This window comes from Carya illinoinensis, chromosome 3 (genome assembly GCF_018687715.1).
Source record: "Carya illinoinensis cultivar Pawnee chromosome 3, C.illinoinensisPawnee_v1, whole genome shotgun sequence".
Classification (NCBI taxonomy): Eukaryota; Viridiplantae; Streptophyta; class Magnoliopsida; order Fagales; family Juglandaceae; genus Carya; species Carya illinoinensis.
Genome location: NC_056754.1, coordinates 18,217,716 through 18,227,670, shown reverse-complemented (window position 1 = coordinate 18,227,670; position 9,955 = coordinate 18,217,716).

Below are 9,955 nucleotides of genomic sequence, written 5' to 3'. Positions count from 1 at the left end.
ACTTTGGTTATCTCTGATCCCAAATTGAGACAACCAAACTAAAAAACAGCCATTATCGGAGCCCCTTGCAACCAACGTAAGAGAGTATTATCTGCCAGCTCTACATTCTAGGAGATTAACGCCGTTCTCTTACATTAGATACCATTTTTGGGCCACATGCTAACATTCCATTAATCGAACCCTATGTCTCATGATAGCATTTGACAATTCTGGCCATTGGATATAGACCAGCTAGCTAGAGGATCTGATTATTGTAAATAGCTAGGAGGATCAACAAAAATATTATATTCCCATTGATTGTATACATTTTTGTAATTACCAACATGAACAGGTGATAAGACATGGCAAGTCAACCTTAATATGATTAGTGTAAGTAGGCTACTCTTTTTCTTTTTGGTTTTTATGATCAATACAATCGTTAGATCCTATAATTTATGTATGAAATAAAGCGGACCACAAATCATTCCTCATCATGATCATCGTCACCCAAACACTATGACCGTTTATTTTTGTTCGAAGGTTTTTATGTTTAAGTTTGTATACATCATTGTTCAACTACAATAATAGTTACGATAATAATATATATATATATATATGGTACTTTATAACGAGTAATACTATATATATATATATATGATACACAAATCTCATACAATTTTTTTAAAATGAGTGGGACTTAATATTAAAAAAATAATTTTTTATAGTAATTTAAAAAATATTCTTTTTTTTTTTAAAGAATGCATGAAATTTGTATAGACTAAAATTGTCAATATTTTTTTTTCTTTTATAATAAACTAACGAGGCGATGTTGATAAAAAAACCACGACCTTTATCAAGCCCTTAGATTTTGGAGGCGAAAAATAAATTAATACTATGCCTGCAACCCAAGCTTCCAATACCGGGTTCCGACCCAATCCAACCCGACTATCTATCTACATGATAAGGTGTTAACCCAATCCGAACAAGTCCATCAAATCAAAATCGGGTTGAACCTGTATGACCCGACTTGATCTTTTAAGTTAAAAAAACTACACTCTTTCTTTTTCAGTGCAGAGGGACGTGTACCCATTACACATACCTATAGTCTTTCTTGCAACAATTAAAGAGAGAAGACATAAACACCAATATTGACATAATCAATTCCATGCAACCGCTACCCTCAAATCACCATAAACATTCCCAAATCAATGTTTTTTTGTACAACTAAGTTGACCCACACCTACACCCTCAGGTCCAACCAGTGTTGCTTTGTTGTCGTCCAAACGATTCGACAAGTTGTAGATCAAATCAGATCAGATCTAAATGCTTTTTTGCATGACGTGGTGCTTTTTTGCACAATTGAGTTGACCCACACCCACACCCATCTCCGCCATCTGATCCTTGGTCCGATGATTCGACAAGCCACAAAACAAAATCAAATTTGACATATTGATGCTTTGTAAAAACATCCCATATTTTTCTCTTTCAATTTCCTAGTAGTAGCAAATCAAAAAGGTTAAGAACTTACGGTTTCTCAACTTCCTCTTTAGCCTCTTTTTTTGTCCTCATTCTCTCAGTTGGATCGATTACGATTTCGCTCGATAAATGTAAAGTTAAAAGATTTCGAACCCGTAATTAAGTCCAACCTAACGTTATTCGGGTTGGGCAGATTGGGTATTAATGATGGACAGCCTACAAGCTTATTTTGCACAGCCTAATAAATAGCTAGGATTTGATCATTTGATAGTAAAAAAAACAACAGGTCAGGCTTGCCTCAAGGGAAAAAAAAAAAAAAAAAACCAAGCAAATCAACTATTGGCAATTAAGGGATGGAGGGGGTTGCACACATATGTTATAATTCCAAAAAGAAAAAAACAAAAACAACACTGCTGTAAGATGGATGTGATTGGATTAGACCGCGTTTGGGCCCGGATTTACAAGCTCTGTTTCTTCACTCGGAAATGCACGGTTTAGCTTTTTATATGTTGAAGAGGTTCTTACACTGTATAGGGTTGATGATGGGAATATATACAAAGGGAGCAACCCATTAATTACTAGTTTGTCAGCTGTGGGAACTTCAGGGTGAAAAAATATTCAACAAGATCAGTACTAAAGTTCTTTTCCGTATGTGAATTTTGTACCACTCCTCAACACTGCGCTTTTACCCCAGTTACCGCTTGTCACGAGATAAGCCTCGAAAGATATTAATGAGTTGATCTTAACCTTGTGGATTCCTTTCTACTGTTGCAGCAACACCCTAATCATGACTCATGAGGGCCGCGATGCCTACATGTTCAATTCACCAACACTTTCCTCTGGATTTTTTGGGGCTTTCAAATCCGGATACAGAATTTTAAGATTCTGCGGTCGAATCACACTCGGTATTGTGTCCTCATTTTTAAGTTGTCACTTTATGGGTGGCCGCTACGCCAAAATATTTTTTTTTTTTGGTTTATTTTTTATATTATTTTTTAATACTTTTAAATATATTTAAAAAAAATTACAAAAATATTAAATAATATTTTTTTAATCTCAAAATTTAAAAAAACTAAAAATAGAAAATTAGAGCGGGAACTCCCAAGAATATCTCTAAGCGGGATACTTAACTTTTTCTTACCTCTATATATTTTATAAAAATTATTGATGTCACTTAATAATTTAAGGTATATTAGAAAAAATAAAAAAATTAGTTCAAAATATTATATAATCTAATACATGTTTATAACATCTATAATTTTAGTAAAGATGTATACGAAAAATTTAATAAAAGTCTAACACAAACGATAATTCAAAATATGTATCATTTGATATTTGTATTATAATTCATCAATTTATGTCATCCTGTAGATAATCAATAGAGACAATATTAAAATTCTTATTTTGTTGTTGGTTGAGTCGATCAGGGACAACATAAAGTTAAAACATAATCTTTTTATAAAATTTGTGGTATAATATTTTCTATATATAGCATATATATAAATCATAAAATATATTTTGAAATTGTTGGCCGAATTTACTTTTTCTTGATTAGCTCAAGGATCACGGCTTTTGTCACGTGCCTATCATAGCAAGCCCACATATGTAATATGACTTAGCGAAAGTTACGTCCTACTACCATGGGAAAAAAAAACACTTTGATTAAACACACTTGTATTATATATTATATGAGATTTTTAAATTTGGAATACTCAATAATTTGAGTTAATGAAACGTATAATATACGTATATTATACTTAGGGATTCACGTCTTATGCACCTAATACACGTGTATATGTTAAGGAGAAAGAGAAAAATATAATAACTAATCTTTAATTACTTATTATTATATAAACTATTAAGTATTATAATTATTGAGATTAATAAATCATATAACAACATTGAATGATATCTCTCTCAACATTTATGTCTTCATTTTATGTGTCAAACCGTTAAAACAAACGGTGTTAACTTTAACGGAAAAACAAGAAAAACCGTTAAAACAAGATTTTCCGTTTCATACACACTTTTTATATATAGAAGATATATATATGATAGCTTTATCATTATTTTATTATTTTTTTAATTTTTAATTTTTTTTAAATTATTTTTACTTAATAATTAAAAAATTGACTATTTGTAAAATTGTATATTTTTTAAATTTTTTCTTAAAGATTAAATATATTAAAAAAATACTTGAAAAAAATAAAAAATAAATAAATACACTACAAGTAAAAAAATAATAATAAAATAGTAGTAAGTCTACCATTATCCTATATATCTAAATATATATATGTGTTATAGCAAAGACTTTATTATAATAATTATAAGTTACATTAGGTGGGGTTGGGAAGTGGGGACGGGTAGAATAGCACCAAAAATTTTTAAATCAAGTATTAAAGAGTAGAAAGTATGAAAAAAGAAAATATAGTCTAGACCATATAGTTTGTTAGCCAATAAATTGTTATTAGAAATGATAATATGTGATACAATCTATGAATTTAATAAGAATACGACATAAAATTAGTTGATTTGAGTTTAATATTAACGAGTTTGGGTTAAAATAAATTGATCTGTTAAACTCAATTTATAAATTAGTGATTAACGGGTCAACCCGCTTAACAATAAACCAACACGCTATGACTAGTTTAGATTTTTATTCACAATCACAAATTTATTATTATTGACTTGTAATATTGATTTTTTGAATATATTTACATTTTTTTTGTTAGGATTATAATTCTGTTTCTATACTCATATTTATTAATATTTAGATTGTAATATTTTGTTAGTGGGTAGTTTAATTGTTTTTTTTTTTGAGATATTGTGACATCTAATAAATATAGATTTTAACTTCTACGTCAAACTATATTAATTAGATTAAATTGATTATGTATACTAGTTCAACTCATTTAGATTAAATACATTAAAATGAGTCATGCTATATTGATTTATTTTTAATTAATTATTAAATGAATAACACGACACAATCTATTATTTAAATAATTTATATTAAGATTTAAAAATCTAATACTTTTAATTAAATATATTGAATTTAAATTTAATTATATAATTAAATATATATAATTTGACATAACACAAATGAGATCCGTTAGTACGAATTGCCACTCTCAACTGTTACATGATTTGTAAATTAAAGGGCCCGTTAAAGTATTTTTTTTTTGTTGGAAAATACTAGTTTCACTGAAATTTTCTATCGAAAATCTCTACTGAATTTTTTTTTTAATTTTTTATTTACTTAACTATTAAGTAAGTTTTTTTAAATAAATATATGATTTTTTTTATTTTTTAAAAATATTTAAATAGTTTTAAAAAATGGTGAAAAAAAAAAAAAAAACTTTACACTGATCGGTAGAAATTTTCAGTGAAAAAGTTATGTAGATGTAGCACGGTCCTTTTTTGTTAGCTGGCCTCAAAGAAGATTGACTATAATTTCACTCTGGCTGTGTGATGTAGCAGTAGATGTGCTTGCCCCAGTCTTAAATAATTTATTACAATTGAAGAAGGACTTCGGCTCCAGTCTTACATAAAAGGTATACATTATTACATTGACTTGGAGTAGCAAAAACGTTAAGATAGACTGAAATAAAGGGTCGATGCGACCACAATCTTGCGGACTGCATCTCAGGAGCATATGATTTTTACTGGTATGTGAGGCCCACACACCGGCCGTGGAGAGGTGTGGATGGTAGAATTTTGAAGATCTGACATTCAGGAATCTAATGGAGCGGAGTATGCGGCAATTGAGGTCTTGGGAACGGTAATGCATGGAGCCCACACGCCACTTTGCTTTTAGCGGTGAGGCACACGCATCCATCAATTTTGAAGTGCGGCTTCGTCTATTTTACGGTTTCAAGTTGAGCTCAAGTTAGATTTTATTTTAGATCTATTTTAATCCGTAAGTATATAACTCTCAAATTCTAAATATTACATAATTTAATTTTTTTTTTTTATAAATGAGATTTATAATTTTTTTCAAATAAATACTTCTTTACATGTTTTTACTCATAATTTTTTTTTTAATTTTTATAAATATATATTTAAACTTACCTTAACATTTAAACATATTAAAACGCATTTTAAATTGATCCCATAAAACTCACTCTACTATCTTAACTTATTATTATTTATAAAAAAAATACTAGTTGAACCGATAAAACTGATCAATAAAAATGACCGATTAACTTATTTATTTTATTTTTTAATTTTATTTAATGATTAAGAAAATGAATATTATTGAATTGATATTCTTTATTATTTTTTTAAAATATTTAAAATTGTGTAAAAAATGATTAAAAGAAAATAAGAAAAAAAAATTACATTTACACTATATCGGTTAACTTTTTTGGTTAACCATCGGTACTACTAGCATTATTCTTATATTAAAAAAAAAAAAAAATCAACTTATCTGAACTTAGATCAAGATCTCGAGCCTAAAAACTATCGCTTTAGAAGCCCTATGGTGTGTGTCGCTCAAAAGTGAGCCCAAGGCAATCAATCAACTATTTTTTCTCGGACGAGAAAACAATATACGAAAGCTCTGCAAATGGCATCTTGGGGGTTGGGGTGTGGTAAGTTTTTTGTTTTTTGTTTTTTTAATCTTTTGCGTTTCATGATTTTATGTAATTGACTTAAATCATAGATGTTTTTAACATGATTTTAGTTAGTAATTGAATAGGGAAATCAAGTACCCACCATGCAGGTGTCATCCATACCAGTTTTACTAAAAGGCTGAGGTTATGATACGTTAATTGTGGTATGTTAATTATGTATGAATGGTAGTCTTTACGGCTATTGGGCTTAATTAAACTTCCTCTTGCTTGTATGTTTCTTTCTTCTAATCTAATAATTCTGAAGTATTTGCTACTCGAGATAGATATTAGCAACAATTACAAAGAGAACACATTTCTTAATTATTTTCAAATTCACGCGTATTATATGACTTAAATAACAGAATCAGTTTTTAACATGGTAATTAACTATAATCAAGTTTTATCATATTCCTTCTAACTTCTTGGGATAGGGATAGGGGCGATTCTAACAATGTAAAAGCAGTGTCATTATTGAAAAAATCTAGTTGCATATATAACTGTATACTAATATGTGCACCAATATAATATGATTAGTCAAAAAGTAAATTTTATTAAAAACAGTGTTAATGTAAATTTTGAATATAAAGGAATCGGTATTGATATGCAGATTAATACGTGACTTTACTTATATGTAGCAAAACTTGTCGTTATTTCATTAAACAAGTTGGAAAACGTTGGAATATACGTTAAATAAAAAGGATAATAATTAGTAGGGATGTACAGGAACTGCTTGAACTAGTCGCTATCGACAGGAACCAATTGCCAGAGTCAGGAATCGGACCAATCGGTTGGTCAGCTGCAGGATCTAAGCAAAATCGACGTCTACCAATTTGGTTAGTCGTTTGACTCTTGGAAAAACTGCTGAACCAGCCGACATGAGCTATGCCATTTTATTTTGATTTTATACCTATGTTGAAGTGAAATGGTGTCGATTAAGACCCTAGACTAAGAAAAAAAATTTAATGGAACGGTGTGTTGTTCCAAAAGGGGATTAATCATTAAACGAACCCCCTTCCCCCTTCTTATTCCCTATCTTCTTCTTCCTCAATTAGAAATTAGGGTTTCTTGTAGCATGTTCTTCGTAGACCTTGAAAAAAATTGCATATGCCAGATGACACTCCTTTATCACAAAGACATCGACAACTTATCGAAGACTGCGCCGACACTCATCGAGATCGATACTAAGTAGCGTTCTTCCATGTGGGTGGGATCTCGATTTTGCACCGAAACTGACACCAATACATCGATATACAACACGAATAATTGGACACGGCAAAAAGGTCCACAAAGTTTAATTAATTATAAGGATTATGCACCAAAGAGATATGATTCCTCCTCGAATCTCAGTTATCATTCTATGAAACATGGACTTATTCATTTTATCGTATCATTAAAAATCACCAACCATATAAATTCACCAGACTTTTTCTAGTTCAAAAAACCATATAAATAATCAAACGAAAAGAGAAGAAATTTTAGATGTATCAAATCATGTCAATAAGTCGTGTTCGTATCGTGTCAAAGCATGTATATTATATTATATAGGTCAACCATAATCTGATCCGTTAAACTTATTTTGTTAAAATCTCAAATCCTAATACGATCCATTAACATAACAGGTCGTGTCGTGTCAATATGTTTTAACCCATTAGTGAATATTACAAAACAGGTTAATACAACATAATACGATCATTACAAGAAAAGTGGGCTTTTGTGACCAAAATGACTATTTCCCACAATTTTCATAGGAAATAGTCATTTTGGTCACAAAAGTCCACTTCTCTTGTAGTGGATTTATTTTAAACTGTTTATGTAAATGGGTTGAATAGATTCGAAATTAATCCGTTTGACCTAATTAAATTTAGCATAATTTTATATAAAATGTTAAAAATCATAATATTTATAAAAATTATAAAACTAAATACAAGTCTAAATTATAATCTAAATAATAAAAATATTAAAATTAAAATTTTAATAATTTTATTTTTAAATATAAAAATATAATTTTAATTTTAATTTTTTAATGTGACAGGTTAAAATATGCTATTATCTTATTTTATTTGTATTGTATTAACGGTTGCCTATAACATATTTTCATTCTTAATAAATTTAAACAATAAGGATAAAGTTTTGCTATATATAAGTATAGTCGCGTATTAATTTATATATTAATATTGATTTATTTATATTTAAAATTTAAATTAATATTATTTTTAATAAAATTTATTTTTTAATCAATTATATCATATTAATATATATATTACTTGTAATTATATTTTTCGGATAAGACAGAGAACATTAATTAAACAAACACAAAAAGGTAACAGCAGGATATAGACCTCGAATATCGAGCTGGGGCAATTAGTTGGACTCTGCCGTCTTGTCAAATCGTGGCAACAGGAAAGAACGGGATGTGCTGGATACTTTTGGTCCCCCAACCGCCTAATTATGCGTCCGATCGAGTTGAGTTTTTTTTGTTTGTTTCTTATTTTCTTGCTTTTAGGGTAACTGTTGTATACGAATGCTAGACCATTGGCAAAACTTCACGTCAATTGCAGCAATCCGCCATGACTGAACATAGCTGCAGGAACATTTTGTCAGTCCCATTGGTGCAAAAGTGTTTTGGATTTTGACTCCTCGAAATAAAGTTTTGTACTACTGCCCGATGGAAATGGTTACCAACCCTAATAAGTGCTAGCTCATGCAATATTGGAAGACGATGTCACTAAGCACGTCTTGATATTTGTACCTATTATCTTCATTTATGGATTCAATATTGAGGGTTGTGATATAGCTACATCTGTCTTGAGGTAATAAACTTAAAGAAAACTAAAGGCAGGAATCACGGACTTTATTCTAAAAATATTATAGGAATTATTTGAAATCATTTTAAATAAAAACAAATCATCTCTCCGAAAATATAGAATCTTACCGCCACCTTCTCATTCTAATTAAACTCGAATATTACAAAAAAAAAAATCTCTACATTCGAATGAACGATCTTATGGATAGACACGTACGTACGAACCCGATTATCATCCAGTCATATGCATACATATCATAAATTAATCTCTGAATCCAAAGACGCTACTGTAACATATACTGATCTCTGATCAATGGGGCTCTCAAATTGACATCCGAACCCTTTACGTATCCTGCAAACATACCCTACTTTCTGTGGTCTCTACGTATAGCTTATTCTTCGGCATGTGGAGCGACCAGTTGGCCACGAGAACTGGCCCCTGAGTTGCTGACTGCTTGTCCCAGTAAAGATCCGTAGGTCCGTCCCCAACGGGCAATTTTTGTAGGTGGCGTCAATTCAAAAGCCTGTTTCTTTCTCAGACCCTGCAAAAGCTTCGAGGAAAAAAATACCTACTTTTACCGCAACCAAACACTGCGTCACGTCCAATGTACAGCCTTGCTTTAATTATATTGTCCTTATTATTAGCCTCTCATTTCACCTGTTTAGACTAGTTTATCAACTTAGACTGACGAAGTGTAAGCATTATCCCATGCATGCATGTTCCTCTCGCTCGCAAAAAAATGGTCGTGACAACAGCCTGAGCCCTCAGTTCTGCGCAAAGTGCTGCATGCAGGGCAGCAGTAGAAAGCTCGATTCTAAAGTCAACTGTTATTCATTTTCTTTTTCTTTTTTTTCCTCGAGTTTTGTTGGTGTTTGGAATTTTCTAGGACGTGCATGCAGGTTAGGCTCTCGGTACCAGTTATCTATTCAACCGATTCATTTACTGTGTTTAACAGTTATGGAGTACAGTTTCTAACGTTAGAAAGTACCTTTTTTTTAATTATATATATATATATTTTTAGTTTTACGTACCAGAAAAGGGTGCGGAAGAGATAAACTACAGACTCGGTACGTGACGTTAGGC